The following is a 19,889-nucleotide window of genomic DNA, read 5'->3' as shown; positions in this document are numbered from 1 at the left end:
CTCAAGGAGCTCAGCGCCCTCCCGAATGCACTTCCTCCACTTAGGGTTGTCTATGGCCAAGGACTCCCAGGAGTCAGTGGGGATGTTGCACTTTATCAGGGAGGCTTTGAGGGTGTCCTTGTAACGTTTCCTCTGCCCACCTTTGGCTTGTTTGCCGTGGACAAGTTCCGAGTAGAGCGCTTGCTTTTGGAGTCTTGTGTCTGACATGCAAACTATGTGGCCTGCCCAGCGGAGCTGATCAAGTGAGGTCAGTGCTTCAATGCTGGGGATGTTGGCCTGGACGAGAACGCTAATGTTTGAGAGTCTGCCCTCCCAGGGGATTTGCAGGATCTTGCGGAGACAATGGCTGCGAGGTTAAAATTACATCCACTGCGTCAGTCGAATGCAAAGATTAAGACTAAGTACGATCAACACTGGAGATGGCTGGGTAGAACAGAGGTCCATACTTTTTCCGCAGCAATGGAGGCCAAGATAGAGAATGATTTGATGAGCACATTTTTATTTAGGCCTTCCTGTGAATATTCTACAGGACAAATTAATTTAAGCACCAAAATGATTTCTTAAATTATCTTTGCGATTTTTCTGCAGGATGACCACAATATGCCCATTTGTACATGGGAGGTTGACTGAAGAGAGAGTGTTCTAATTTTAAGATAACTTCCACAAGCTCGAGAAGATATTTGCATTTAGTTTAAGAAATGAAGGCATCTCAAGTTGCAACATTGCTAATCATGTGCAACAAAAACAGTACAATTCCAACACCATCAATGCACAATAACTGGATGTGTACATCTCTGAAAGATGAAGCGGATATCCTGGTCCTTCTCTCGAATTTTTTCTCCCTTCCATCTTCTTGGTCCTCCAGCAATCAACTATTCTCAGTTTAGAGTCAAATCAGATCAATTATCAAGCCTCTGAATATGGCAGTTAGGTGGTGGATGCTGCAATTAGCTAACTCTCCACTTTTAGAAAATGGGGAATTGACTCAGTGATCAGAGTTTAAACATTACAGTAACTTGGGGGGATACCTTCATTTTTAAAAAATTTTTAATAACTCACTTATTTATTTTGTAACAATAGAAATAGAAATGCTAACTAATTTCCTCAGCTTAGTCTTGCTGACAAATTAAGGACTCGTCTGTATTAAGGCTCATTTCATGCCTGTGGTGACTTAGTCATAGTCAAGTAACAGCTCTGCAAAAATGAAAAATGAAAAATCAAGACCAAGAAACAATTTGCCTTTATATAGCATATTTCATAATCTCAGGGCATCCCAAAGCACTTCACCACTTATGGATTACTTTTACAGTGCAGTCACTCGTTATTTAGACAAACGTGGTAGCCAACTTACACACAAGATCCCACAAACAACAAGTGTTTTTGGTGGTGTTGGCTGAGGGAGGAATATTAGCCAAGAAACCAGGAGAACTTACTGTTCTTCGAAGAGTGCCATGGGACCTTTTACATTCATGTTGACAGGCAGATGGGACTTCTGCTTAACAGCACAATTTAGCATCTCCGACAATGCAGCACTTTAGTACGGCATTGAAAGTTCTGCTTAGATTATGTGCTGAAGTCTGCTTTGGGGCATGTTCTTACTCGAGTATGAGTGCTACTCACAAACAAATTTGTGGATTTGTATACTAATGTGATCATTTCTGTGACTGATTTATAGATCCATGGCATTAGAACCCAATATATACTCCTGGGTTAGCCTCAAAGTTCTGAAATTAGAACAAAAAAGTACATTACAATTCAAGTTTTTTTTTTTAAATCTGCATGTCTGCTTGTATACATTATATTTAAATTCATTTCTTAGTTTGTTCTTTGAACTTGCAATATATATTTAAATGTCCAAGCTGTGAGATTTTCAAATGTCCATGAAGGAGAATGAAATACACAGCTGAGCAATGCAAAGGGATTTTGAACAGTTTACTGCTGATCTGTTTAAAATGTTACCAAGCCAAGTTACCAGCTGATTAAAATGCCAGCAAGTGCAGCAGAATAGACTTTGAAAGAGTAATGGTAGTTGATAGGGTGGGTACTTACCTCTGCTCCTGAGCAGCTCTCCCACTAAAAAACACAAACCAGTTAATCTAACAACTGCATCAGCAAAATCAATGCTAAATAGATATGATGTCAATGTGCTTAGCTACACTATCACTGATTTAACTCCCAACGAGCAGCTGAGCTAACTCCTACCTGGTCTTTTAAAATTGTTCCCAGCAGAAAATACTGCATTTTGTTTCCAGAAAACTCATACAAATTTGTTGCAACATCACTGAGTTATATGTGATGTTTAACCATGATTCTGCCAGACATTAAAACTACTTAATCATGGCTTGCTGACTGGCTGTTGCACAGAACCAGCCAATTGATCCTGAAGGTTGGATATCCCAGGTTAATAAGAACATATTAACCTGGGACCCCTTCGAGCCTGCTCCGCCATTTAATATCATGGCTGATCTGATCATGGACTCAGCTCCACTTCCCTGCCCGTGCCCCTTAACCCTTTACTCCCTTATTACTCACAAATCTGTATATAAAGCGGAGATAGACAATGACCCAGCCACTATGGCTCTCTGGGGCAGAGAATTCCACAGATTTACAACCTAAGAAATTCCTCATCTCAGTTTTAAATGGGCGGCCCCTTATTCTGAGATTATGCTCCCTAGTTTTAGTTTCCCCTTCGAGTGGAAATATTCTCTCTGCATCCACCTTGTCAAGCCCCCTCACCTCATTCTTCTGAACTCCAATGAGTACAGGCCCAACCTACCTTCATAAGTCAACACCCTCATCTCCAGAATCAACCTACTGAACCTTCTCTGAACAGCCTCCTAAGCAAGTATATCCTTCCTTAAATACCGAAGACCAAAACTGTACGCAGTACTCTAGGTGTGGCCTCACCAATACCTTGTACAGTTGTAGCAGGACTTTTCTGCTTTTATACTCTATCCCCCTTGCAATAAAGACCAACATTCCATTTGCTTTCCTGATTACTTGCTGTACCTGCATACTAACTTTGTGTTTCATGCACAAGGACCCCCAGGTCCCTCTGTACTGCAGCACTTTGCAATTTTTCTCCATTTAAAATTATAATTTGCTTTTCTATTTTTTCTGCCAAAGTGAATAACCTCACAGTTTCCCACATTGTACTCCATCTGCCAATAGATCTTGCGTAGAGTCTTGACAACTCTAAATAGAATATTTTGCATTGGAGGATTAAGAAGTTAGGATTATTTCTTCTCAGGAATCTAATGCTCAACATTGTTGCAAAACACAAATGCACCCAAAATAAATTACGTTTAAGGAAAGGTAATTCTAAATTTAACAATCATTTTAACTGATGGTACAAAGCATAGCAAATTTTGAGTCACTTTTGTTAGTAATAAATCAACTCTCAGTATAGGCATTATCAGTTGGAAGCCTCCAGAGTATCTTCCTGAATAAACTGGTAAACTTTCTACCTTGAACTGTGAAATTAATCAACATCTTGTTTGAAGGCAATCATTGTAGCCCCAGGACATTACTTCAGGAGTTCTTCAGGACAATGATCTTGGCCCAATCATTTCTGGCTGCTTCATTAATGGTCTACCCTCCATAAAATGTCAAGAGCTTGGCTGTTCTCTGAAAATTCTAGCGTTTTCAATTCCATTCAGTACTCCTCCAAAAATGAAGCAGCCCATGCTAACATACAATAGGACCAGATCAGTTCAGCTCAAGCCTGCAGGATGTCGAGTGAATGGCAACATTTGTGCCAGAAGTGCTAGACAAAGACCAATCACCTCTATCAACTTTCAGTGGAGCCACCATGTGATGGAATACGCAGGCACAACATCACCCAAGAATGCAGACACCATCCAGAACAGAGCAGTTTGCTTGATCAACACCCCAGACAGTGGACTCAAATTTTCAACCTTTGCACTTACTGCAGCCACTGTGTACTATGTACACTATCTACAGGTTGTTGTGCATCAACTTGCCTAGCTTAATTTGGCATCATCCCTGTCCCACAACCACACCACCAGGACTTGTCCATATTCAACAACATTGTGGGAGCACCATCACCAACCACTATGCTTGCAGCTGTACAAGGCGGCAGCCCATCACTATCTTCTCAGGGTCACTAGGTTAATAAATGTAGCCTTGCCAGTGTCACCCACATTCAGAGAACAAATTTTAAAAATTGGACTGGAAACACACAGTCGCCTACTTTCCAAGTCCATCTGCCACTAGACCCTCCATTTCTTACTGTTAAAAGTACATCACAAAGTGGAGTAAATTCTTCTCAAATGATCTACCACATCAAAGATAGATTTTTGAACTCTAGGGGAATCAAGCAATATGGGGGGGGGGGGGGGGGGGAAATTAGGCAGAAAAGTGGAGTTGAGGTTATTGAATGGCGGAGCAGGCTTGAAAGGCCATATGGGTTACTCCTGCTCCCAATTCTTATGTTATCAAATACTACAACAAATTAAATTTTGCAAGGCTAGGGAGAAAGTGGATGGAGAACAAGTAGCTGCACGTCATACAAATCAGGAAAGTCCCAGAATTTAGTTCTTTTATCTTGGTCAGGGCAGCACAATGGCCTCAACACTCTTTGGCTAGGAGTCCCATTTCAGATCACTATAAGCATCGTTTACATAGCAAAACGTCCCAAGGTGCTTTGTCTGTATGTGGGCACCAGAGAAGGACAGCGTCAGGCTTTGCCGTAATGCCACACCTGTTCACAATACAATAAAGTTAAATTAACACTTTAAATGTATTATTGCTGAGCAGAGTTAGGTTAATGATTGAATTTCTACTGTTGTAAATTCAACTTTTCCAACCCCATCAGGCTCAATAATTTGATGTTTGCCCGATGCATGGTTTAAGATAACGCACCACAAAAAAGTCACAAAATCTGAATGTTTAATTTTTTTTTTTTAAAAAAAGAGTATGAATAGCGATTTTCTCAAGTTGACCAAGTAATTAATTAGGGTTATTTTCACACAAACATTGCTCAAAAGATAACTTTAGCCCTGGAATCACTGCAAGGATTTAAGGGATGAGTTCGTTGGTTTTCCTATCGTCATGCCTCCTTTCATCTCTCCACTCTCGGATACTTGGCCCTCGAAATCCATACCCCAATCCTTCATTACTCTTTGACCTTCCTACTCACCTTCCGCCATCCCAGGCTTGACTGCCTCTTAGATAATCCTAGAGCTTCCCATTACTTCTGTGTCTCTCTTGGCACTCATCGCTGCCTCCTTACAAGCAGCAACCCCAACTGTCCCATCCTACTCTTTCACTGACCTTGGAGGCTAATCTTGCCAATCTCATCCCTGTCCAACTCACCCCTCCCAGTGCTGACCCTGTGGACACTGGCAGTGGGTCAGCGATCACTGACCCTCTCCACATCTCCCTGCAGAGTGTCCGTTCACTTGCAAACAAGGCCCTTTGCCATCCATGAGCTTATCGTGGACGATTGCATAGACATCTTGGCCCTGACGGAAACTTGGCTGATGGGATGATGACACTTTACCCTGAAATGAAGCCTCCCCACGTGGCTATATAAATCACCACTTTCCCCACCCAAACCACAGTGGTGGCAATGTGGATCTCATCACGGTATCACAACTTGGTCTACCCCCCTACTCCTCCTTTGAACATCTCACCTGATTCCACACCTCCTCATTTAAAAATTCCTGTTCTCCACCCAGCTACTATAAAAATTAGTGATATTTTCACTGCTTTCCTCCCTCAGTTTCTGCACCAAGCGACTGCTCATCCTCAGTGATGAGAACTAACCTCCATCTCAATTCATCATGCTCTCTCTCCTCGGAGTTCACCACCCACCTATCCTATCTTCCCCCCCACCCCAACAACCCTACTTTCTTCTGCATCTGCTCCTGGAAAAAAACTCCCAATTTTTTTTTTTTTTTTTACACAATTCCAACAGTCCAGCCTTTGGCCTGCCATTCACATTTCTACAGCTACTGATCTGCTCAACCATACCGTCACCACCACCTTTGATGCCCTAGTCCCCATTAAAACAATTACTCTCACCCTGGCAGTTCCCCCTGGAACAGCCCTTATCTTCGCTCCCTTAAGGCCAAGGGACACAAACTTGAATGGATATTGAAGACAACTGGTTTAGCCATTCACTGTCAGATCTGGCTTGACCACAAAGCATCGTCAGGTCCTGTTCTCGTCTGCCATAATTTCATTTCAGAATGATTCTGGAATAGTGAGCAAAGATAAACCCTGGCTTCTATTCGTCACTGCTAACCGTTTTCTTCAACCCCTCTCCCAGTCTCCTCCACCGTCACCTCCGACAAGTGTGAGGAGCTCATGGACTTTTGTCTAAGATTGAGAACATCCGTTCAAGTGCCTCTGCCACTTCCTTTCCTTCCCCTAGCCCACTGGGCTAAACTTCCTCTAAGGATCCACCTGCCCTAGCCCTGAACTCGCATCTTTCTCCAGTTTCCATCAGTGTTCATCTTGTCCATGAGACCCACTTCCTGCTCCCTCGACCCTATTCCTGCTCACCACCCAAGTTCCTTTTCTGGTTCCCATGTTAGCTGACATTAACAACAGATCTCTCCTCTCAGGTACTGTTCCCCTCTCCCTTAAATCTGTTATCATCACCACAAGCAACCTTGACCCCCTGCGTCCTTGCAAACCGTCCCATTCCCAACCTCCCTTTCCTCTCCAAAGTCCTTGAATGTGTTTTTGCCTTCCAAATCCATGCTCATCTTTCCCACAACTCCATGTTTGAATCCCTCCAATCAGGTTTCCGCCCCTGCCACAGTACTGAAACAGCTCTCATAGGGCACAAATGACATCCTTTGGGACTGACAAAGGCAAACTATCCAAATTACAAGTTGTTGTCTGTTCTGGTTACGAAATTACACAAATATGGTTAGGATTACTGTTGAACATTAGCACACGTAGACCATCAAATTTTCTTAAGAATTTGGAAATAGATTAGAGCATTAGATGGAGGTCCAATTTTAAGCTGGGAGCATTTTTCAAATTTGAGACAAGATCCAAGACACTGTCTTAAACTGAACACAAATATTTCTCTCCTGTTGTATGCCAGGAAAAAACAGATGTCTCGATCCTCAGAGGATCCAGTGATACTACAACATGCTCAGGTGCCGATAATTTAATTGTTTATTGTATTGTAAATGAGCAACGCATTTTTAATTCAATTAATAACTGCCACAGAGAACAAAAGAATGCAGGAATAAGGCCATTCAGCCCATTCATCTCACTTTCCATTCAGGTCCTGCTTCAGTGTCATCCTTGGCTCAGTGATATCACTTTTGCCTTTGAGTCATGGGTTCAAGTCCCACTCCAGAAACTTGAGTACATAATCTAGGCTGACATTCCAATGCAGTACTGAAAGAGTGCTGCACTCAGTGGGGCCGTCTATTAGATGAGACATTAAACAACGACCTTGTCCACCCTCAGGTGAATGCAAAAGATCCCATGGCACTATCTGAAGAACAGGGGATTCTCCCAGTGTCTTGGCCAACATTTAAACCTCAAACAACAGTACTAAAACAAATTATCTGGTCATTTAATTGCAGTTTGTTGGAGCTTGCTGTGTACAAAATGGCTACCATGTTTCCTACATTATAACAGTGGCTACACTTAAAAAGCTGTCCAAGTCATGAAAGGTGCTCTATATGAAAGTTTGTTCTTTCTTTTGACTGCTTACAATGGACGACACATCTAGTAACTTCTTGGAGAAATACCATTCCATCCCCAGCTGAATTTAAACAATTAATTGAGCAAGGCATCTGGGAATTGTGGCAATATTTTCCAGATTCCTTCCACACTTTTGAAGTTATATATACCTTGAGCATACAATAGGCAAGAGAAATAAAAGATCTCAATTACAAGCTGAAATTCATTCACTATTTACCAATCCAACCGCAAGTTATTTGCCATGTCTTGTAGCAAGCAAAGGCTGAGAATAACTTGACTTTTTTTTTTTAAATAGTTTAGTTTTCTGAAGCACCTCATGACACTACATTGTTAAAATGAGTTATATAAACATTCCAACAAGTGTAATAACCAAATTATAAAATACATATTTTGTTATAATACTTTAGTATGAATACTCTTCATTATAAGCAGTCCCTCAAAATCAAGACAGACTTGCTTCCCATTTAAAAGTGAGTTCTCAGGTGACTGTACAGAGGACATTAGCATCCTCGACCAGGCCAACATCCCCAGCATCAAAGCACTGACCACACTTGATCAGCTCCACTGGGCAGGCACATAGTTTGCATGCCAGACCCGTGACTCCCAAAGCAAGCACTCTATTCAGATCTCCTTCATGGCAAACAAGCCAAAGGTGGACAGCGGAAATGCTACAAGGAAACCCTCAAAGCCTTCCTGATAAAAGTACAACATCACCACTGACACCTGGGAGACCCTGGCCAAAGACTGCCTTAAGTGGAGGAAGCGCATCTGGGAGGGTGTTGAGCACCTCGGGTCTCGTCACCGAGAGCATGCAGAAATAGCGTGCAGTAAACCAGTCCTACCCACCTTCCCTCAACTATCTGTCCCACCTGTGACAGACTGTGGTTCTCATATTGGACTGTACAGCCACCTTAGAACTCATGTTAAGAATGGAATCAAGTCTTCCTCGATTCCGAGGGACTGAGAGATGATGATGGTACAGTCCAAACTGGGAATTACAGTCTGTCACAGATGGGACTAGTATTAATACTAGTTACAAAGATACTAATTTTCACTTTAGTTTAAGGATAATTTCAAATGCAGAGGATTATTTGCCAAATTCTTAAAACCAAGTATCAAGCCATAGGTTGCTCACTAGAAGTCTTATAAACTATGCATTCTTAAAAACTCTGACACATCACAAGACAATTAAAAAGGCAAAACATGAACAAGCTTATTTCTAATACTATTCAACTCACACTCCGTATATTTCAGCCCACATATTAAGATTTAAATGACAGGAAACTGACTAATAGCAAATTTAAAGACTTAACAAATCCATTTACAATGAGAAACAGTCACAGTTCCTATTGTTGGCTAGTCACATCTAAAATTCTTTTTTGATGACCCTACCAAGAAAGCAAAGGAAACTAACTTGACCTAGTTCAATTAGAGTAACTGTCAGTCACATTCTAGTCTGGGGAAAATTATAATGACCAATTTGCTTATATTTCTATTCAAAGCAATTATAGAAGTTTATCATACGATTAAAAACCTAACAAGATAGTTTCAGTCATCTGCCTCATCACAAAAAAAAGTATAAAAAGAAAAAACAAAAAATGGAATGGCAAGGAGACCATTGCTATTTATTAACTCTTCCCTTGCCCATGCACCATCTGGCACACCTGTGTGGGTGACAGTTATAAAGATACATGGAGTTTGCAGCACTGTCACACAGGAACAGAAAGCTTGCTCAAGGAGATACAATAACGTTCAGCTACATATACACACACACACACGAAATAAATATCTAAGCCAAGTGGCGGCATGGCCCTGCCTGTAACTGAAGTCAGTAAGTTTCCTGCTGGCACAATCAGAGCCTTCAACCAGGGGGTGGGGGGTGAGGGGGCAGGTCTGAGCTCACCAATGAACATCTCATTCCCTGCACTCCCCACCAAAATATATATATATATATATATATATATACCGGCGGGGTCCACACAAAAAACGGAGCAGACATTCTGGGAATTGCCAATTAAAAAAAAAGTACCTTTTTGTTGCTAGAATTATTTTATTAGAAGCTGCCCCAGTGCCTGCCTTTGTCGGGAGAAGGCGACCAAACGCACCGATTGTTTCACTTACCTCAACTCCCCCGCCAACCGCCCGCTCTCACAAACATCTCAACCCGCAAGGCAGCAAAAATATAAATGGATTAAAAAAAAATCAAACAAAAAGAAATGAAGCAGACTGGGCTAAAAGTGCTGCTAATGGAGGGAGAAGGGAAGGGAAGGGAAGGCCAAGGCGGTATCCGAGCGGAGAGGGCCGGGGTGGGTGTTTGGGAGCACCAGCAGCGCCTTCCTGCGCCGCTGCTCTCGCTCCGTTTCCCGGGCGGCTAATGGTGACGGAAAGCACTGGCAGGAGGGGGAAGGGCTTGGGAACACAGGACACCCCCTCCCAACCTAACCTGCTGGCCGAAACTCCATGACGACCAATGACTGTCGGCGCCGCCCGACCAATTGCGAGAGCCCCGGCCTGAGGCCCATGGCAACCTGCGAGCCAATGGGAGGTAGGGAGCGGGGCGGGGCGAGCAGGAGGTGCATGCTGAGTAATTGTTGCCAGCCACTTGCTGTCTCTGTTTCCCCCCCCAATATCCAGGTAGGATTGATGTCTGGAGGAAGGTCTGAGAAATTGTTAAGCGCCTTCAAGAATCTGGGAGTGGAGAAGGTGTTTTTTTAAAAAAGCATGCACACATTATCACCACAATATAAAACATTTCATAGTGAACTTTGCACAATGCACCAGGGAATCTGACAGAGACAGTGAAGACAATACCAATAGCGTATTAATAGAAAAATATTCATTCACCCTACTCAAAAGTCCGTAACAAAATTGGTCTTCCAGCATTTTGTTTTTCTTTCAAAATATCACCGACATCCTTTTACCTTTTCTATAGCAAAATTATCAGTCATAGCTCTCACCTCTCAGTCAGAAGGTTGTGGTATTCAAGTCCCACTCCAGACATTTGAGCACAAAAATCTAAGATGACACTCCAGTGCAGTATCAAGGGAGTTGGAGAGACCGTCATTCGGATGAGACGTCTGCTCTCTCAGATGGACATAAAAGATCCCATGGCACTATTTCAAACAAGAGCCGGGAAGTTATCCGCGGTGTCCTGGCCAATATTTATCCCTTAATCAACACAACAAAAACCAATTATCTGGTCATTATCACATTGCTGTTTGTGGAAGCTTGTCCACCGGTACGCTCGCGGCCTTCCGCGAGAGGTGGGCGCTGGAGGGACTGGAGGGCATCGTTACCCCCGGCAACCAAATTTTAATTTGATTTTATATGTTTTAAAGTTTAATTTGTTTTAATTGCCGGGTTTTTAGTGTCCCCCCTCTCCTTTTATAGGGGGCACTTGTATATATATCTCTGGTTTTACTGTCCAAAAAAAACCATAAAAACCACCAAAAAATAACAAACAAAAAAAAGGGCATGTGAAAAGTGTTTGGAGTGTCCCCCAGATCGGGGGGCACTTGACTTAAATGTTTAATTTTGGTTTCCCCAAAAAGAGTTGTGGAAGCTTGTTGTGCGCAATTGGCTGCCGCGTTTCCTACAACTCTTTTGCAGAAAACAATAAGTAAACGTTAAATCAAGTGCCCCCTGATCTGGGGGACACTACAAACAGTAAACAAGTGCCTTTTTGTTTTTGTTTTTTGTGGTTCTTTTGTGTGTTTTTTTTGCTTTTTTTTGGCACTAAAACATACAATACAAGTGCCCCCTATAAAAAGGAGGGGACGCGTTTCCTACATAACAACATTGACTACACTTCAAAAGTACTTCATTGGCTGTAAAGTGCTTTGGGACATCTTGATGTTGTGAAAGGCATTGTATAAATGCAAGTCTTTCAAACCAAAAGAATATTTAAAACAAACTTTAATTTTAAATGTAATTTACCTGCCACCTCTAGGAGTGCATTGTCTAATGTGTTGCATGAAATTACTCTGCAATAATTTATTGTAATTGTTAACAATTGGAAGTATATTGAACAGTGAGGAGGATAGTGATAGACTTCAAGAAGACGCAGGCAAGCTGGTGGAATGGGCGGACATGTGGCAGATTAAATTTAACACAGAAAAGTGTGAAGTGATACATTTTGGCAGAAAGAATGAGGAGAGGCAATATAAACAAAATGGTACAATCCTTAAAGGGGTGCATGAACAGAGAGACCTTGGGGTATATGTGCACAAATCGTTGAAGGTGGCAGAGCAGGTTGAGAAAGCGGTTAAAAAAGCTTACGGGATCCTGGGCTTCATGAATAGAGGTATAGAGTACAAAAGCGTGGAAATTATGATGAATCTGTATAAAACACTAGTTCGGCCTCAACTGGAGTATTTTGCCCAATTCTAGGCACTGCACTTTAGGAAAGATATGAAGGTCTTAGAGAGGATGTAGAAAAGATTTACGAGAATGATTCCAGGGTTGAGGGACTTCAGTTACATGGATAGACTGGAGAAGCTGGGATTGTTCTCCTTGAAGTAGAGATTTGATAGAGGTGTTCAAAATCATGAGGGGTCTGGATAGAGTAGAGAGAGAGAAACTGTTCCCATTGGCAGAAGGGTCGCGAACAAGAGAACACAGATTTAAGGTGATTGTCAAAACAACCAAAGGCAACATAAGAAAAAAAAAATTACGCAACGAGTGGTTAGGATCTGGAATGCACGGCCCGAAAGGGTGGTGGAGACAGACTCAGTCACGGCTTTCAAAAGGGAATTGGATAAGTACTTAAAGAAAAAAAATTTACAGGGCTACGGGGAAAGGGCGGTGAGTGGGACTAGCTGAAGTGCTGTTGCAGAGAGCCGCACGGGCTTGACGGGCAAAATGGCCTTCGTCCGTGCTGTAACCATTCTATGATTCTATGTGAATGCATCAACTCATTTTTAGTCCAAAAAATTTAAGCTCAATAATGAGACGTGAGATGATTTTAACTCTGCCCGCCTGGTGGGTGGGCAGTTAAAGTGCTCCAAGATACTTAGCTGCTGGAGAGCCAATTTTGACAAATGCTTCTGGACAAGCGTCTAAGCCACCTACCCAAAGCCAATGGAGTCCTAATTCATAAATACTAATCATTGTCTGGTGATATCATCGGGCCTCAACATTGACTTTAACTTTGGCCTGAGCAGTCCTGGAGGCCATTGTGAAGAGGATCGGAAAGCTGTAGAGGCCCTCCATATAAATTTGCCTGCTTTCTTTTGTGGGGCCAGGAAAACCAGGAGTGTTCCTCTGGGCCCCACAAGGACAGTTTAAGCCTTCCCTGCCCCATGCCCCCAGCCCCCCCCCCCCCACATCTATACTATGATATCCCACTTCTCCTCACTTATCTAAGTGCCAGTAATTTTCTGGAAGCTGGCAGCCATTTTTGCCCATTTCCCACCTATTCCGGGCAGGAAGTGGACCGGCACTTGGATGCTGAAAATTGCTGTAGCCTCAAACTATCGCAGACGGACAGGAAACTAACTGAAATAGTGGTTTCCCACCAGAAACCTGCTGGTAGTTAAAATCCCCCACACTACCACCATATTCTTCAATCTTACAACGTTTTCATTAGGAACACTGGAAATATGTTCAACAAAGAGTGCTGACTGAACATGCCTCACTAAAGGATCTCACATCTTGCCGAAAAGATCAACAACAACTTGCGTTTATACAGCGCCTTTAATGTCGAAAAATGTTCCAAGGCACTTCAAAGAGGTGTTATAAAAAAAATAGATGATGAGCCAAAAAAAAATATTAGTAGGGTGACATAAAGCATGGTCAGAGATATTTTAAGCAAAGTCTTAAAGGAGGATAGGTGGCGGGATTTAGGTAGGGATTTTCAGAGCATGGGGCCTAGGCAGCTGAAAGCAAGGCAGTCCATGGTGGAGTAAATGGAGCGAAGGATGCGCAAGTGGCCAGAGTTAGATGAGTGGACAGTTTGAAGCAGGAGGGTTGTAGTGATGTAGAAGAGATAAAGGAATTAAAATAGGATGATGAAAATTTTTAATTAGAGGCATTGGGGTACCAAGGACCAATGTAGGTCAGTGAAAACTGGGGTGATAGTTAAGAGGGTTTTGGTGAGGGATAGGCTATGGAAAGCAGAATTTAGGATGAGCTGAAGTTTATGAAAAGTGGAAAATGTGACACATCCAGGAGAACATTGGAGTAGTCAGATCTGGAGGTAAGAAAGGCATGGATACCATTTTCAGCCCTCACCCCTCCCTATCTCCGTACCCTCCTCCAACCCTGCAGATCTCTGCGTGTCTCCATTTCTGGCTTCTTGCACATCCACAATTTTAATTGCCCACTATTGGCGGCTATACCTTCAGCTGCCTACACCCTTAGTTCTGGAAATCCCTCCATTTACCTCTCTGCCCCTTTACTTCTCTTTCCTCCTTTAATCTGCTCCTTAAAACCTACCTCTTTGACCAAACTTTTGGTCAGCTGTCCTAATATCTCTTTATGTAGCTTAATGTCAAATTTTGTTTGATACATTTCTGTAATGTGCCTTAGGATGTTTTACTACATTACAGGCGATATATAAATGCAAGTTGTTGTTTCTGCTGAAGTAGGAGCAGAGGTGGGAGATGTCATGAACGTGCAAATAGGGAGTCTTTGTGATGGAACGTATATGTTGTTGGAAGCTCAGCTCAGGGTAGAATAGGACATCAAGGTTGCAAACAGTCTGGTTCAGCTTGAGAAACTGGCTAGGGAGGGGGTGGAGTCATTGGGAAGGGTACAGAGTGGAGACAACGGTGGCTGTTGTTTTCCAATGTTTAACTGGAGAAAATTGAAACTTATACCAGACAATGTCAGACGAAACAATCTGACGGTACAGAGGTAGTGGAGAGGTACAAGAGAGAGGTGGTGCAGACATGGAGCTTGGTGTCATTCGCGTACATGTGGAAACTGACCCCGTGTCTGCAGATTGTGTCATCAAAGAGCAGCATATAGATGAGAAAGAGGAGGGAGCCAAGAATTGATCTTTGGGGGACTCCTGACATAATGGTGCGAGGGTTGGAAGAGAAAACATTTCTGGAGATGCTCCGGCTATGATCAGATAGATAAGGGCGGAACCAAGCAAAGGCAGATCCATTGAACTGGACAACAAAGAATTATTATTAATACACTTTTTAGCCAGTCTCAAAAGGATATTTGTCAATTTTTAAATGTACAACACTATATTAGATCACATGGGACAATTAAAATATAAATGGGCTCATTTGTATTCTGGTACACTGGCATTCCCAGAAAACATAAAAACAAGGGAGGAAATAAAAATAAAAAAATGCAAAAGCTGGAAATATGACAATAAAACATAAATATTGGAAATACACAACAGGATCAGCATCTGAAAATAGAAAAGACAGGTTAGAGTTTCAAGGGCAGACTGTTCATCAGAACTGAAAAGGGAAGTCAGGGAAGGCAGGGAAGCTCCCTTGATCAAAACAGAGGAGAGGGCAAAATAACAGGTAGTAGTTCTAGGGCAAATATACTACATACTATTATAAAGTGTCAGTTAATTGGTTAAATAGCTTGTCAATATATCTTTCTAAAAAGCTGGAAGGAACTGAAGTGTTCATCAAAGTATCTCTGTCTGGCTTTGAAAGGTGTTAGAATGACGAAAAATGAACAGAAGAGCTCCAAATAGAAAGAAGTAAAGTAGAATATGAATGAGAGAAACTGTCCGTAAAATAGAACAGACAGCTAGGGTCTGAAGTTGCTGAATCAAGTACCCAGACAGAGGGTTGCACGAGTAGACAGTGGGGGCTAAATTGGATATCTCCCGAAAACGGGCGCAGAGATTGCGATGCGCGATTAACCGCCGCCCATTGATTCCAATGTTGCCTGCTCATTTAAATGTTCTCAGCATCTAGCCAGCACTAATCGCGCTGTTCATTGGCTGGACGTATCAGCCAGGGACCAATATCATGAGAGGCTAGCATGGCAGATGCAGTATAATGTGGATAAATGTGAGGTTATCCACTTTGGTGGCAGAAACAGGAAGGCAGATTATTATCTGAATGGTGACAGATTAGTAAAAGGGGAGGTGCAACGAGACCTGGGTATCATGGTACATCACTCACTGAAGGTAGACATGCAGGTACAACAGGCAGTAAAGAAAGCAAATGGCATGTTGGCCTTCATAGTGAGAGGATTTGAGTATAGGAGCAGGGAGGTATTACTGCAGTTGTACAGGGCCTTGGTTAGACCACATCTTGAGTATTGTGTGCAATTTTGGTCTCCTAATCTGAGGAAGGACGTGCTTGCTGTTGAGGGAGTGCAGCGAAGGTTCACCAGACTAATTCCCGGGATGGCAGGACTGACATATGAAGAAACACTGGGTCGGCTAAGCTTATACTCACTGGAATGTAGAAGAATGAGAGAGGATCTCATAGAAACATATAAAATTATGACGAGACTGGACAGATTAGATGCAGGAAGAATATTCCCGATTTTGGGGAAGTCCAGAACCAGGGGTCATAGTCTAAGGATAAGGGGTAAGACATATAGGACCGAGATGAGGAGAAATTTTTTCACCCAGAGAGTGGTGAACCTGTGGAATTCTCTACCACAGAAAGTTGTGGAGTCCAGTTCGTTGGATATATTCAAGAGGAAGTTAGATGTGGCCCTTACGGCTAAGTGGATTGGGGGTATGGAGAGAAAGCGGGAGTAGGGTACTGAAGTTGCATGATCAGCCATGATCATATTGAATGGCGGTGCAGGCTCGAAGGGCCGAATGGCCTACTCCTGCACCTATTTTCTATGTTTCTATGTTTCTATGTAAAGCTAGCCTGCACTGCTTAAAGCTAGCCTACACCTTTTAAAGTGGAGGTGCATTGTGGCTGGAGCAAGTGCTGTGAGTTGTGTTGGAAGAGATTCTGACTTGGGGAAGAGTAAGGAATGGCAGAGCAGGGGAGAGAGCAGGCTCCAAGGTTTTTGGACACAGCTTGGTGGAGAAAGTAGAAAGGAGGGGTGATGTCCTATTCACAGGGGGGAGGAGGCCGTCCAGTCACATGGACAAAAGGTAAGAACATAAGAACATAAGAAATAGGAGCAGGAGTAGACTATATGGCCCCTCGAGCCTGCTCCACATTCAATAAGATCATGGCTGATCTGATCATGGACTCAGCTCCACTTCCCTGCCCGCTCCCCATATCTCCTTATCCCCTTATCATTTAAGAAACTGTCTATTTCTGTCTTAAATATATTCAATGTTCCAGCTTCCACCGCTCTCTGAGGCAGCAATTCCATAGATTTACAATCCTCTGAGAGAAGAAATTTCTCCTCATCTCAGTTTTAAATGGGTGACCCTTATTCTAAGATCATGCCCTCTAGTTCTAGTCTCCCCCATCAGTGGAAACATCCTCTCTGAATCCACCTTGTCAAGTCCCCTCATAATCTTATACGTTTCGATAAGATCACCTCTCATTCTTCAGAATTCCAATGAGTAGAGGCCCAACCTACTCAACCTTTCCTCATAAGTTAACCCCCTTATCTCCGGAATCAACCTAGTGAACCTTCTCTGAACTGCCTCCAAAGCAAGTATATCCTTTCGTAAATATGGAAACCAAAACTGTACACAGTATTGCAGGTGTGGCCTTACCAATACCCTGTATAGCTGTAGCAAGACTTCCCTGCTTTTATACTCCATTCCCTTTGCAATAAAGGCCAAGATTCCATTGGCCTTCCTGATCATTTGCTGTACCTGTATACTATCCTTTTGTGTTTCATGCACAAGGACCCCCAGGTCCTGCCGTACTGCAGCACTTTGCAATCTTTCTCCATTTAAATAATAACTTACTCTTTGATGTTTTTCTGCCAAAGTGCATAACCTCACATTTTCCAACATTATATTCCATCTGTCAAATTTTTGCCCACTCACTTAGCCTGTCTATGTCCTTTTGCAGATTTTTGTGTCCTCCTCACACATTGCTTTTCCTCCCATCTTTGTATCGTCAACAAACTTGGCTACGTTACACTCAGTCCCTTCTTCCAAGTTGTTAATATAGATTGTAAATAGTTGGGGTTCCAGCACTGATCCCTGTGGCACCCCACTAGTTATTGATTGCCAACCCGAGAATGAACCATTTATCCCAACTCTCTGTTTTCTGTTCGTTAGCCAATCCTCTATCCATGCTAATATATTACCCCCAACCCTGTGAACTTTTATCTTGTGCAGTAACCTTTTATGTGGCACCTTGTCAAATGCCTTCTGGAAGTCCAAATACACCACATCCTCTAGTTCCCCTCTATCCACCCTGTTCGTTACATCCTTAAAGAATTTCAGCAAATTTGTCAAACATGACTTCCTCTTCATAAATCCATGCTGACTCTGCCTGACCGAATTTTGCTTTTCGAAATGTCCTGCTACTGCTTCTTTAATAACGGACTCCAACATTTTCCCAACCACAGATGTTGGTCTAGAGTTTCCTGCTTTTTGTCTGCCTCCTTTTTAAAATAGGGGCGTTACATTTGTAGTTTTCCAATCTGCTGGGACCTCCCCAGAATCCAGGGAATTTTGGTAAATTACAATGCATTCACAATCCCTGCCGCTACTTCGCTTAAGACCCTAGGATGTAAGCCATCAGGTCCAGGGGATTTATCTGCCTTTAGTCTCATTATCTTACTGAGTACCACCTCCTTAGTGATTGTGATTATGTTAAGTTCCTCCCCCCCCCCCCCCTCCTATAGCCCCTTGACTATCAACTGTTGGGATATTGTTTGTGTCCTCTACCGTAAAGACAAATACAAAATATTTGTTCAGAGTTTCTGCCATCTCCATTTCCCCATTACTAATTCCCCGGTCTCATGCTCTAAGGGACCAACATTTACTTTAGCCACTCTTTTCCTTTTTATATACCAATAGAAACTCTAGCTATATGTTTTTATATTTTGTGCTAGTTTACTTTCATAGTCTATCTTCCCTTTCTTAATCATTTTTTTTAGTCATTCTTTGCTGGCTTTTAAAAGCTTCCCAGTCTTCTGTCCTCCCACTAGTTTTGGCACCTTTGTATGCCCTTGTTTTTAATTGGATACTATTCTTTATTTCTTTAGTTAGCCACGGATGGCTTTCTTTTCTCTTACACCCTTTCCTCCTCACTGGAATATATTTTTCTTGAGAGTTGTGAAATATCTCCTTAAATGTACACCACTGTTCATCAACCGTCCTACACTTTAATCTATTTTCCCAGTCCACTTTCGCCAACTCTGCCCTCATACCTTCATAGTAATGGGAGCAAATAGCTGTGGCAGTCAATGCCAGGAGTCAAGATCCGAGGATCTGAATACAGTGCCATAACAAGTGCAATGACCACACAAGAATGGTCAAGCTCAGTGAATGCACCTTCAAATGTCATATCCTACCAACGGCACAGATAGCTTGAGCCACTGCTCACATCACCACACTCCCATTGCTCACCTACCACCAATCTCTATCAATCAGGCCTCATACTAAAATTTATATGCTTCACCTCACCCCCACACACTTACCATTACTGCAAGCCTCACACCTACATCTCACAGCATGCACACACTACCATTTATTCAACCATGACCACCACATCAGCCAAACAGATTGCACAACATTCACTGACAAATTTCCCTCTCTCTTGCAGGAGAAGGTGGTGCACAACCAGAGGTGCAACCTGGCCAGGCAGTAGAGGAACACCAAGAAGAGAGTGATGATGAAGATTCAGCACTGTCACTTGATTTCACACTCGCAGCTACCAGCTCAGATACTGACACTGTGCATATCTGAGAAGATAGATTAGAGGTATGATCTGCATGTGGTGAGACACCGGCAGAAGTGGCCTGCAGCCAGAACAGGGAGCAAAGATAACACAGATGCCAGCTCGCTCGGGGGGGGGGGGGGGGGGGGGGCAAGGTCACACACAGTTTCCACTGCAGAGGACTCAGATGAGGACATCGATGGAACAAGCTACAGAAGAATGCTGATGGTTATGCACAACAAAATCCTGGTGCATTGGGAAGTCTGCCAGAAAGCCAGTGGTCAATGGCAAGGAGCATGGAGGAGTCCAGCATCAACTTGGCACAGGGCTTTGCACAGAGTTTGGAGCACATCCTTTCCAGAATGGAACTGGTGGCCAACTCCGTTCACATACTTGTAGACCCAACCATGATAAAGCGTCTGATGGACAATTTTGCAGCTTCCA

At 42.8% G+C, this 19,889-nt stretch overlaps 1 protein-coding gene across 2 annotated transcripts in view; it reads right to left on the bottom strand.

Annotated features, from left to right (window-relative positions):
- The window catches only part of socs5a (suppressor of cytokine signaling 5a), a 54,707-nt gene extending 44,603 nt beyond the window's left edge, over positions 1 to 10,104 (bottom strand). For both annotated transcript variants that reach the window (XM_070889367.1, XM_070889368.1), the window contains exon 1: positions 9,820 to 10,104. The gene's annotated coding sequence lies outside the window, so the exon portion shown is untranslated. The remainder of the gene's footprint in view (positions 1 to 9,819) is intronic.
- Between the last annotated feature and the right edge of the window lie 9,785 nt (positions 10,105 to 19,889).

Source organism: Pristiophorus japonicus, chromosome 9 (assembly GCF_044704955.1).
Source record: "Pristiophorus japonicus isolate sPriJap1 chromosome 9, sPriJap1.hap1, whole genome shotgun sequence".
NCBI lineage: Eukaryota > Metazoa > Chordata > Chondrichthyes > Pristiophoridae > Pristiophorus > Pristiophorus japonicus.
Note: the sequence above shows the minus strand (reverse complement) of the source record. Positions and strands in the feature narration are given on the sequence as shown.